This window comes from Erigeron canadensis, chromosome 2 (genome assembly GCF_010389155.1).
Source record: "Erigeron canadensis isolate Cc75 chromosome 2, C_canadensis_v1, whole genome shotgun sequence".
Lineage (NCBI taxonomy): Eukaryota > Viridiplantae > Streptophyta > Magnoliopsida > Asterales > Asteraceae > Erigeron > Erigeron canadensis.
This window is the reverse complement of record NC_057762.1, coordinates 5510824-5521527: the sequence shown is the minus strand read 5'-3', so window position 1 is coordinate 5521527 and position 10704 is coordinate 5510824. Positions and strand designations below refer to the sequence as shown.

Sequence of the window (10704 nt, the reverse complement as noted above, 5' to 3'; positions counted from 1 at the left end):
TTTGCGGATTACTCGTGGATTGGTTACGCCTTTCCATAACAACGTCGATGGACCCCGAAAGGTTACCCATCATGTCGGGTGTGAGGTTCCCTGTGAAGTCTTGTGACCGCCTACACACAAAATCTTTGTTGTTAAGTAGTTAAATGGCATAACCTTGAATACTTGAGTAGTTAAGTATCTAAGTAGTTAAGGAGCTAAAGTAGTATTTGAGGATTGCTAGGCACATTGTAGGATTTGATTATCCTATTTCAGTAGTATTTGTTGATATGTGTAATTGTGCCTATATATTTACATGAGACGCTTTTATTGAAATGATTTTAATTGGCAATCTTTTTGTTGTACTAATCTGTTATCTTACTCAGCTTTAAAAGCTGACACTTGTTTTGTGAAATTGTGTTGTGCCCTCAGGTTAGGCGTTGATTGATCATTTGATGGCTTGATCGAGAGTGGGGTAGCTAATAAATGGAGCTAGTGGATGATGGCTCTAGTTACCCTTAGTTTTTTTAATTTAGTAGACTCGTTATTTAGCTGTTTGACATTTAATATGTGGATTGTGAATTTCATGAGAATTACTGTGATGATACTTTGTCGGTAACACCTTTATGAGAAAATTATGATGTTTTAAGATTCCGTTAGGGATCATTTGGGATTTTTAAAAGTCACTTCCGCATTTTATTAACGGAGTTTGATTTATTATTTAAAAATTTTGGAAATTCACATTTTTGTAAAGCATGGTGTTACAGAACAAATCCATAAAAATAAGTTGTACAAACTTCAAACAAATTTTATACATAACTATTTATATCTTTTACTTGTTTAATTATACAGTTATTAAAACAAATTAATTTTGTTGTGTATTTTCACTTAAAACATATAAAATGATATTAATTATATACACTTAGAAATGCAAATATAATAACATATTTATCAAAAATTATTAATAAAATGATATAAATATAAAACAAAGTAAAAATATATATTTTTGTTCGGTTTGATTTTTATGGTTCGATTTTTCATTAGAAACCGAAACCGAACCACAATTTTTGGTTTTTAGAAAAACCAAAACCAATGGTTTTTTCAGTTTTTTTTGTTTTCATGATTTTTCGGTTTTCGGTTCGGTTTTTGCTCACCCCTAGTTGTTTATAGGTATCATAACATTCACAATATGTATATAAATAAAATTTTATAGACAATGTGTTTCTGAGTTTTAAAAAAATATTATAAGGATGAAATTGCAATAAGAACAACCCACGGGAATGATTATAAGAGGGTACCCAATGGGACTCATCCCTTACTCGTCTGGTGTGGAGGGACTAGTGAACACCATTGGGTGGGACTAGTCATCCACTCCTCTCTCGCACTCATCCACCCCACTCATTCCTGCAAGGACGGGTTGATATAGATATTTTTTGCTTTTTTCTTTTATTTTAATCCAATATACAAGGAAGAAGACAAAAAAATTAATGGGTCCAAAACTAGTTCTTGAGTGATGAGTGCATTGGGTGCATTTTGGAGGGATTAGTCCTTAAAGTATTTTTTGCTGATGCGGCACTGACAAAAACTAGGGATTAATCCTTGGTAGATGAGTGGTCACCATTAAGTATCCTCTAAAGAAGTGTGAAAGAAATGAATGCAATGACATAAATGCCCTTATATGAAGGGCAAGTGGGAGACTAAACAAAAATAGCGACAAAAATGCAAACCACCTAAATGATTTTTGGAAAAAAACTAACGAATGGATGCTGCAAAATTGACAAAACAACCTACGGTTTTTGCACTTAAACCTAAAACTAAATTCAATCAAAATACAATATGAAACTATCAAAACATAAGGGGAGAGTTATAAATTCACAACTACGAGTAATTTTAACAGTCAACAATAGATATTTTTTTTTAAACTCAAGCTCAGAAAATATGAAGTATCATTCTCATTGATTTTGATAACAAAATCTCTGAAGTCTGACATGTGAATTATTCATATTTCATCATTGCAGATTTCAATTCTATTCTCGGAATATTACTAAATAAATAAATTACATCTGCTTTATCCCAAAAAAATAAAAATCATTCTACTTGAAATAGCTCTCATAAATACCATTATTTTTCCATTCATGATAATAATTATCGGAATAGCGTATATTGCCCAAAAAGGCATTCGATCATAGAGCACATATTATTTAAATAGAGAAAAAGAATAGCTTGAAATATGAATATAAGATCAGATGGAGATCAGAGGTTGGTTAAGGTTTATCGGTCACGATTAAAATCTGAAACACGGACCAAAATTGTTACTCATCATACCTCCAAACTCTTAATCACATGAAATAAGTAAAATATACAAAACAAAATAAAAAATTAGCAAAAGAAAATAAAAATAAAAATGTAATGAAATAAGAAAAGAATCACAAAATTGAAGAGGAAAGAAGGGTGGCCAGAAGAAGAAACAGAGTTAGAGACATTATATAAAGATGTGTACAAACCCTAAAAGGCTAAAGTTATGAAAAATGACGGCCATTGGGTTGTCTGAATGTTGAGGTGAGCCGGGCTTTATGTAGCCCAACTTCAAATTTATGTTTTGTTAAAATTGTGGCACTTTTTATTAACCCAATTCTATTTTTATGATTTGTATCAGTTTATTGATGAATGATATATAATATTTTTTTAGTAGAGATTTTTTTTCCATTATATTAGTTAGTATTGTTTTCCATTATATTAGTTAGGGATTTGTATCATTTATTGATGATCTTAATCTTAATATATATTATACGACAGTTGAACTAATAGCTTATTAACCAATCAAATTGTTCGATTTCATCAAATTGATTCTCGTTTATGTCATCATTTAAATAAGCTATAAATTAAAAATCCTAATAATCATTATCTAAATATATTATTATATTAGTATTTATATTAATAATTTGTAAAAAAAGTCTCATTAATTTATATTTTTTTGTTTTCCATCAATAATTTACACTTTTTACCCCTAAATACTTAATTTATATTTATTTTTAGCCATCAATTTGAGAGAATTTTAAAAAATTTATAATCATTAAATTAATTATTTCAAAACTTAATAACTTATTAATCAATCAAATCGCTCAATTTGATCAAATTGACTCCCGCTTATATCATCATTTAATTTAATTATAAATTAAGAATTTCTAATAATCATTATCCGATATTTAACTCCATTTAAGAAGTATTTATCTCTCAATAAAAAAGGTACATAATTTTCTTCTTTGTTATATATTAGTTTTGCGTATTAATGTTGATAATATTGTAAATCCGACACGGGTCTAAAATCTATATAGTTATATATTAGAGTGATAATTTACACAAATCGTTCCTTATCCACACAATGTCAAATAAGTTAAGTGATTTCAAGTATTTTCATGAAGTTTCAGGTTTCAATTTAAACATTCGAGTTAGTTTAGGATGGAGAGTAGAATAGTTTGCGGTTGAAAAAGAAAAAAGGAAAAATCTAGCTTTCTCTAAGTAATACTTCAACTATTATTTGAAAGTACTTGAACTGTGAAACGGCCAACATAAGCTAGTTCTAATATTAAAATAAGATTAATGTCATCAAAGTTAACGACAAGATGGCCTATGATATTATGTTTAAAGATGTTATTACATGCATCGAAGGTTAGTACATTATATATAAACGTGTATATATAAAGACGACTATTTTAAATGTGCAAATCATTGATCTATTTATTCACGTGTTATTTATCATTCATGTTAAAGAAGGTTATCCTTTTTTGGTATCTAAACAACACATATTTTAAAGAATTAGTGTCTTTGAATGTAATAAATTATACACGAATGTCTATGTTAAGTAATGAACTACTTGAGTGTTGAAAGTATGTAATGAACTCGTTGTTCAGTCCATTTAGGTAACCGATTGGTGCCACGTAGGAGCCAAATAGGTGCCAGTCCCACATAGAACCCATGTAGGCGTAACTACATCAATAGATAATATAACAAGTTTACTATCTACAATGAACACCCGAGTAGTTCATTATATAATATAAACAATCATGTATGGTTCATTAAGTTACATTAGTCCTTATTATTTTTTCATTGTGTAACGTCAAATTTATACTTAACTTTGTTAGTTTGTAATGTATAACTCACTTATCGTCACTTATAAGTATAATAATAACTTTTGGGTAAAATAAAACAAATATTAAAGTAAAACAATATGTTTCCTTTTAGTGAAATTTACCGTGCATCATAAAAATCATCGTGCATCAATTGCTTTGTGGAATCTTCGTGCATTAAATTAAATATTTAATCATGATATAAGTATCAAAATCTTGTCCCATGTATTTTATTTTAATACTTGTTTTACAATACCGAACTCCATAATAACTAGATCAATACCCGGTCGTTGACCGGGTTAGAAACAATAAAATATAGGAAACATGTTCAACATTATCTGTGAAGAGTGAATTAATGAAAGTATAAATATCCAATTTTTATTAATAAGGCATAATACAAAACATTGGAACCCAAACATAATAGTTGAAAAACAATCGAAATCTGACAAGATTATCATTTGTGTGCTGCCACTGTAATAGAATCTTCAATAGTTGACCTTAGAAGCTTTAGAGTTCAGACCTATATATTTAATACCCTCCAACCTTGTTCATTCTTCATGCATCAACCATAAAATAGTTTTGCTGCAAAAGTAAATTGTATAATTATTTAGTGACTGAGACACAGATCACAATGGTTTTGCCATATGGGACATTTAAAAGCTAAATCACATTAAAAATACATAGATAAGGAAAAGCAAGAAACCATGATTACCAATATAAGTGTACCTCCATAGTCATTAAGCTTTGCAAATTGAACAACCAATATAGCATGGCTAGTGGAACCTGCCTTAGCAAACGGTCCTTCAAGTTGTTCAGCAAACACACACATATCAGAAGTAGAAATAAAGTTAACATACATTTTAGGCAACTACGCACTCTGGACCAGTTGCCCTATGGCAACGGATTTTATAAAGTCGCCATTTTAGAAAGTAGCCGATCAAGTTGCCTATACATGGACTACCATGTAGAGGGATTCACACACATATAACAAAGGTAATCCGCAAGATGCTGATTTGCTGGTTAGGCTGGTCACAACCAGCCTAGTCATTACTCCCTCATCCTAGTCATTAGTCCCTTGCTGGTCAGCATGGTCACAACCCTACCCGGCCTAAACAACATTAAAAAAAAAAAAGTTAAAATTTTGACCAGTTCCAGTTTTCCCATTACCCAGCCGTAACCCACACATTTTGCAACCTTTAATTTACCCAATCTCACTGGTGGTATATGAGGTGACCCTTCAATCAATAGGTCATGGGTTCACTTGATAGGCCACTTGTAAATATGTATCGATTTAGTGTAGATATGTCAACAATAGTTAAATAAAACAACACAAACACATTCAACCACTCACCCCAAAGGCCAAACAGTACATTATGTTATAGCTAACAATTTGCAAAATATTTCTAAAATCACAGTCAATTTCAAACGCACATTGAAACACCCCATATATATAATAGCAATGTATAACAAAAATTTTCCTACATTTATCAACAGATTTCACTTCCTCATAAATCAGCTTTCTATTTTTTTTATCGTGTGACCAAGCCAAGAAAAAGAGAAGAACGAAAGATCTAGAGCACCTTTCATGAACATTAGGTGTGAAACGGCTCTTGGGGCTCCATTATTTTGGACAGATATGGTTAAAGAATGACCCAAAACCAAACTTCAAGTTGTTAATATGGACAGTTCCCATGTCACTGGAAACAGCTAGCCTTTGTGCCGTTGAAGACAAAGAAAGTCGTAAATACCTGCTATACCTACACCGCTCCTGACCTGTATTCAGTGTGTGTCATCGGTTATAAGCCATAACGCCATATCAACATTGGTAATGCAATATGTATTGCTAATGTAACGCCATATATTTGTGGTGATATGAAGAAAACAAAAGGGTATATCACAAACCTGCAAGCTTTAGATGAGGGACAATTTCCCGGTATCTACTCAATACCTCCTCGAAACCATTACAAAATCTCTCTTCCGGATAAAAGCCGAAAATATCTTGATCATACTTCTCTATGCTGCCAGTCGGTAGCAAAATGTAAAATTTACAAATCAACACTTTATGTATTATCAATATAAGCAATAATTATTAGCTTAAAGAATCACAACATCTCCAAAACACTAACAGGAAATCAGGTTATCCTCATCAAAAGCAACCAATGTTTTACCAATAATTGTTATTGCTTGCTCTTATGGAATAAAACCATCTCCGATATGATGTAGACTTATTATGCTGAAAGACCTTGAACCTATAACTGGTTAGCCAGTTTCGTTTGCAGCATCGCAACATAAATCGGATATTATATAGAAAAACATTTTAATAATAGTAATAACTTACCAGTCCATTCATTGCTCTTAGTGCAGTCAATACCAACAATCAGGTTAGAAGACTTGAGCCCTGCACGAGCAAGAGCTTTGGTCACCTACAGAATACGCTAACGTCTCATCTCACCAACATATATCAAGTAAAATCAAGTCTCATGTATATAATCTTATTGTTAATTAAGTTATATGATTTCTAAATAATTTCAACTCTTTAGTATATCAAGTTGAAGCTCAGCTTTTATATGTTTTTGGTGATCGGGGAACAACTATTTTTGGGTATATGAATATGGTCAATGAAGTGTATGAAAAAAAAGCGGCTCAACCCGCATTAATGAAATGACAGCACCCGTTTTTGACCAGTTACCCAAACTCGCCCATTTTACCAGGCCTAATTTTACTTATCAACATAAAAAGACGATTAATTTACTATAAGATAATGTACATGCTATTGGCAATGGGTTTAATCTGACTAAAAACTACAAAAAAAAAAGAATACCTTTTATTAATTGGATCTTGTGTTTTAGAATCATGAGTCATGACATATCTCTTTGGCATCTGCATTTACCACAACCATGCCATGAGCAAAATACTGCAACAAAATATCAAGAATTTACCAATTTACAAACCTAGAAAAGCGAATAACTTATTCATGTATCATAACTTGGCAATAAGTTAACAAACGTAATGCATCTATACCATGAAAATTAAACACGCATACAAATCTAAATATTCGAACCAATAACATAACAAAAATTAAACATAATGCACCTATACAAAAACCTTGAAATCTGGATACAAACCTAAACTAAATAAAATATATGAAGAAACAGTATGCACATCACCTATTATTTTCCTTAGGAGGCAAAGCAATTAAAAAAAACCGGACATGTGTCGTGGTTTTTGGCAGTAGTTAAAAATGCCGGCAAGTGTTAATTCAAATCCAAAGAGATATCAAATTTAATGAAGGCGGGAGGATATGAGATGGAGAAGGGATGGGTTTTTGGAGGGTGGAGCGTAGAGAGAGGAGGGGAACGAGGAAGTGTTTGGTGTAGTGGTGTGACCTGGTTTTTAGTTTAAATAGCTAAGATCATTTGTTGTATTTTATTTAGATGGTTATGATTATGTGATACTAATATTTTTTTCTCTATGCTCTGGTAGCCATAAATATATATAATTTTATATAAACCAGCATTCTCAAGGGAAATCCCAAATGAAAATCATAGAAATTACCAAATTAGGGCTATGAAGAATAACACGATATTTTACGTACTCAACTGATACAAATTTGTAAAATGACAATCTGATTATCAACCTTTTACTTATGGTAAGACCAATTCTAACACAAATCAAACTACATAATATCCAAAACTTTAGGTGAAATATATATATATATATATATATGATACAAACAACTAATGATTATAAAGAATACAAACATGGGAAATAAAAGAAAGAAAACAGAACTCACTGTAAATAATTGTAAAGACTACCCCGAACACCCAGACCCCATTTTCTTCCACTCACTGGATGGTTGTGATGGTGGCGTGCTTTGTTGTGGTCGTTGGATATACGAAAAGATTCAGGAAGGAAGGGGACACCGGATAATCAACAGAGAAAGGGTCGTGATTGGCGGGATGGTGCTGATGATTCGTGGTCGTGATCGTGATCGTCGTGGTATGCGATGGTGATGGTGATGGGGATTGGGGGTCGGATAGAGAGACAGAGAGTGGGGGGTTTTTGTAGAGACGCATCCTCTTTTATATTTTTAAGGGTTCAGATTAAATTGTGAATGAATTTGGATGGTTGAGATGAGAAGATTTTTTTATTTTTTTCTCTCAATTTTGAGAGCCATATATATATATAATAAGATGCATATTTTTATAAACTTGGGCTTTGGAGGCCCAAAGTATATACGAGTAGTTTATTGGCTCTAAAGCTAATTAATCGCAAATTCTCAACCGACTAACCATGACTTAAGGCCTATTTTTTTAGTCATTAAGTACTGAGTGTATTAAGCGGCTGAATGCATAAAAATGTCTGTATGTATTAAGTAAAATAAAGGTAATTGATGATTATTTTTGTTTATTAAGTCAAAAAAGAAAATGAAATATGACTGAATGATTAAATTGTTAACTATTAAGTTCATTAAGTAAAAAAGAAACAAGTTGTTACTATTTAAACTTAAAATACTTTTGGTTTTTGAAGAAAGTACGTGGCTTAATCTACATTTCTAACGACCGTATCTAAAAAAGAGTCTATTATTATTCTTCCCGATACACTTCTTCTACGACACATTATTGCCTTCCTTTATTTAAACAAAAAGTACCTTTGGTTCTCAAAGAAGTTACGTGGCCTAATCTACTTTTCTGATAACCATATTTAATACGAGTATATATTTTCTAATACATATTTAGTGTAGGTCTATAGGATCCCAAATATGTTGGTATATGTCATCCCCGTGACAAAACCAAACCTTCGTTACGGAACCTGACATCCGTGACGGAGCCGAACCTGCGTGACGAAGGTATCCGCTGTAAGCTTTATCTAAATATGTAAGAGATTATCTCAATCTCTTCCTCTTAAATTAAAGAGATTTGCTCTTATCTCGTTCTAAATACCAGATCTGGCATATTATTAAGAATATTCTTTAAAACCCTAAACTTACTCTCTAAGATAACCATCCCTATATATATATATATATATATATATGAGTTCTAAGCATAAACTCTCATTCTCTTCCTCTCCAAAAAACACAAACACAGATCTGGACGTCCCCTTCTCTCTGCAAGTGATGCTCCAGCAACCTACAACAATATACTCATATATCAACTATATATCAATATGCTGCGGGACAGCGACTCTCCGTCCCGAAGCCTCCCAAAGCCTACGATGATTAGGCAAAAGCATCCTTGAATATCGGATATGATAATATCCTTCCATGAGCATGCTAAACACGATCGATCAGATCCAAATACTTATTCAATAACATGATCATAATCGGCTATACATCACATACATTTGATTGGCGTATAGGGCACGAACCCTACCTTAGGGGAATCGCCAACAAACAACCAAAAACACCCATCAATTCGAAACACATTCACATTACATGGCGTTAAGCACCACTATGCTTTATACCTTCGGAGAATCGCCAGCAAATCCCTAAATCAACCATTCATCCCCTCGGGATGACAACCCATGTTTAATGTACAAACAAAATACTTAAGGCAAAATGCCAAACCAATATTGATTACATACTCTCCGAGGGGTACGCAGAACCTGCCACACAAGAAAATAGTAATACGTTGCGACATGAAGGTCTGTCCGTAACGAAGGCTTCTGCAAAAGTTAAAACGGGATAAGAATTGTTCCTTAGAAAGTCGGGATTTGTTCTTATCATTTCCAACTGATAGATAGGGAAATAATATCCTTGGCCTATGACTTAGGAAACTCTAAAGAGGCCTACTTACTCTCCAAGAATATTCCCCCCTATAAAAGGTGGATCGTAAGACCTTCTAAAGGCATGCAATTTCATACTCGATCATATATAGATCGTGTATTGGTTCGATTGGCGTAAAGAGGCTAAAACTCTACCTTCGGGGAACCGCCAACGAACTGACCTAAAACACTCATCATCCCGTATTGATCCTAACCTCGGTTTGGTGCACAAACATTTGGCGCCATCCGTGGGACTCCACCAGGATTTGAGCAAAATTCCCAGCAGGCGACTGAAAACGAGCCCGCTGGAAACACTCCGCCCAGATCTGGGCAAGCAACTGAAGCGCCGACTAGTGGTGATCTACACGCAAACCGCCAACGAACAGACCTAAAACACTCATCATCCCGTATTTATCCTAACATCGGTTCGGTGCACAAACATATATACATATATAGTGTATATATGTGCCATTAATTACAAGCCCGTATAAATTTTCTTCGTCCTTGTAACCTATGCAATTTAACGTTTGGGGCCATACCGATAGTCGTGGGCAAAAAGATCCAAACCGAAATCAAAACTGGTCAAATTAAACGGGTTTCGAGTTTAGCCTAACCGGTTGGTTAGTAATCCATTTGGAGATCTGAATGCTGAGACTCGGTTTGGACTCGGTTATTCTTGAACCGGTTATAAGTGTCAGTCCTAATTTGCAACAGCTTGGGTAATAACTTGCTTAAATGTAAAATAAACACTTAGTAAGTGTGAAACGACTTAACTCAATTTAGACCCAAAAGTATGAACATGAAAATAAAGAAACACAATTTAGTTAAATTATACTTA

At 33.0% G+C, this 10704-nt stretch overlaps 2 non-coding genes across 2 annotated transcripts; both read right to left on the bottom strand.

The window, feature by feature from the left end:
* Positions 1-1901: 1901 nt before the first annotated feature.
* Positions 1902-1997, bottom strand: LOC122590348. Its single transcript, XR_006322485.1, has one exon. It is a non-coding gene; the product is annotated as a small nucleolar RNA R64/Z200 family (small nucleolar RNA).
* Positions 1998-2080: 83 nt separating this feature from the next.
* Positions 2081-2169, bottom strand: LOC122590347. The gene has a single exon (XR_006322484.1). It is a non-coding gene; the product is annotated as a small nucleolar RNA U54 (small nucleolar RNA).
* Positions 2170-10704: the final 8535 nt, after the last annotated feature.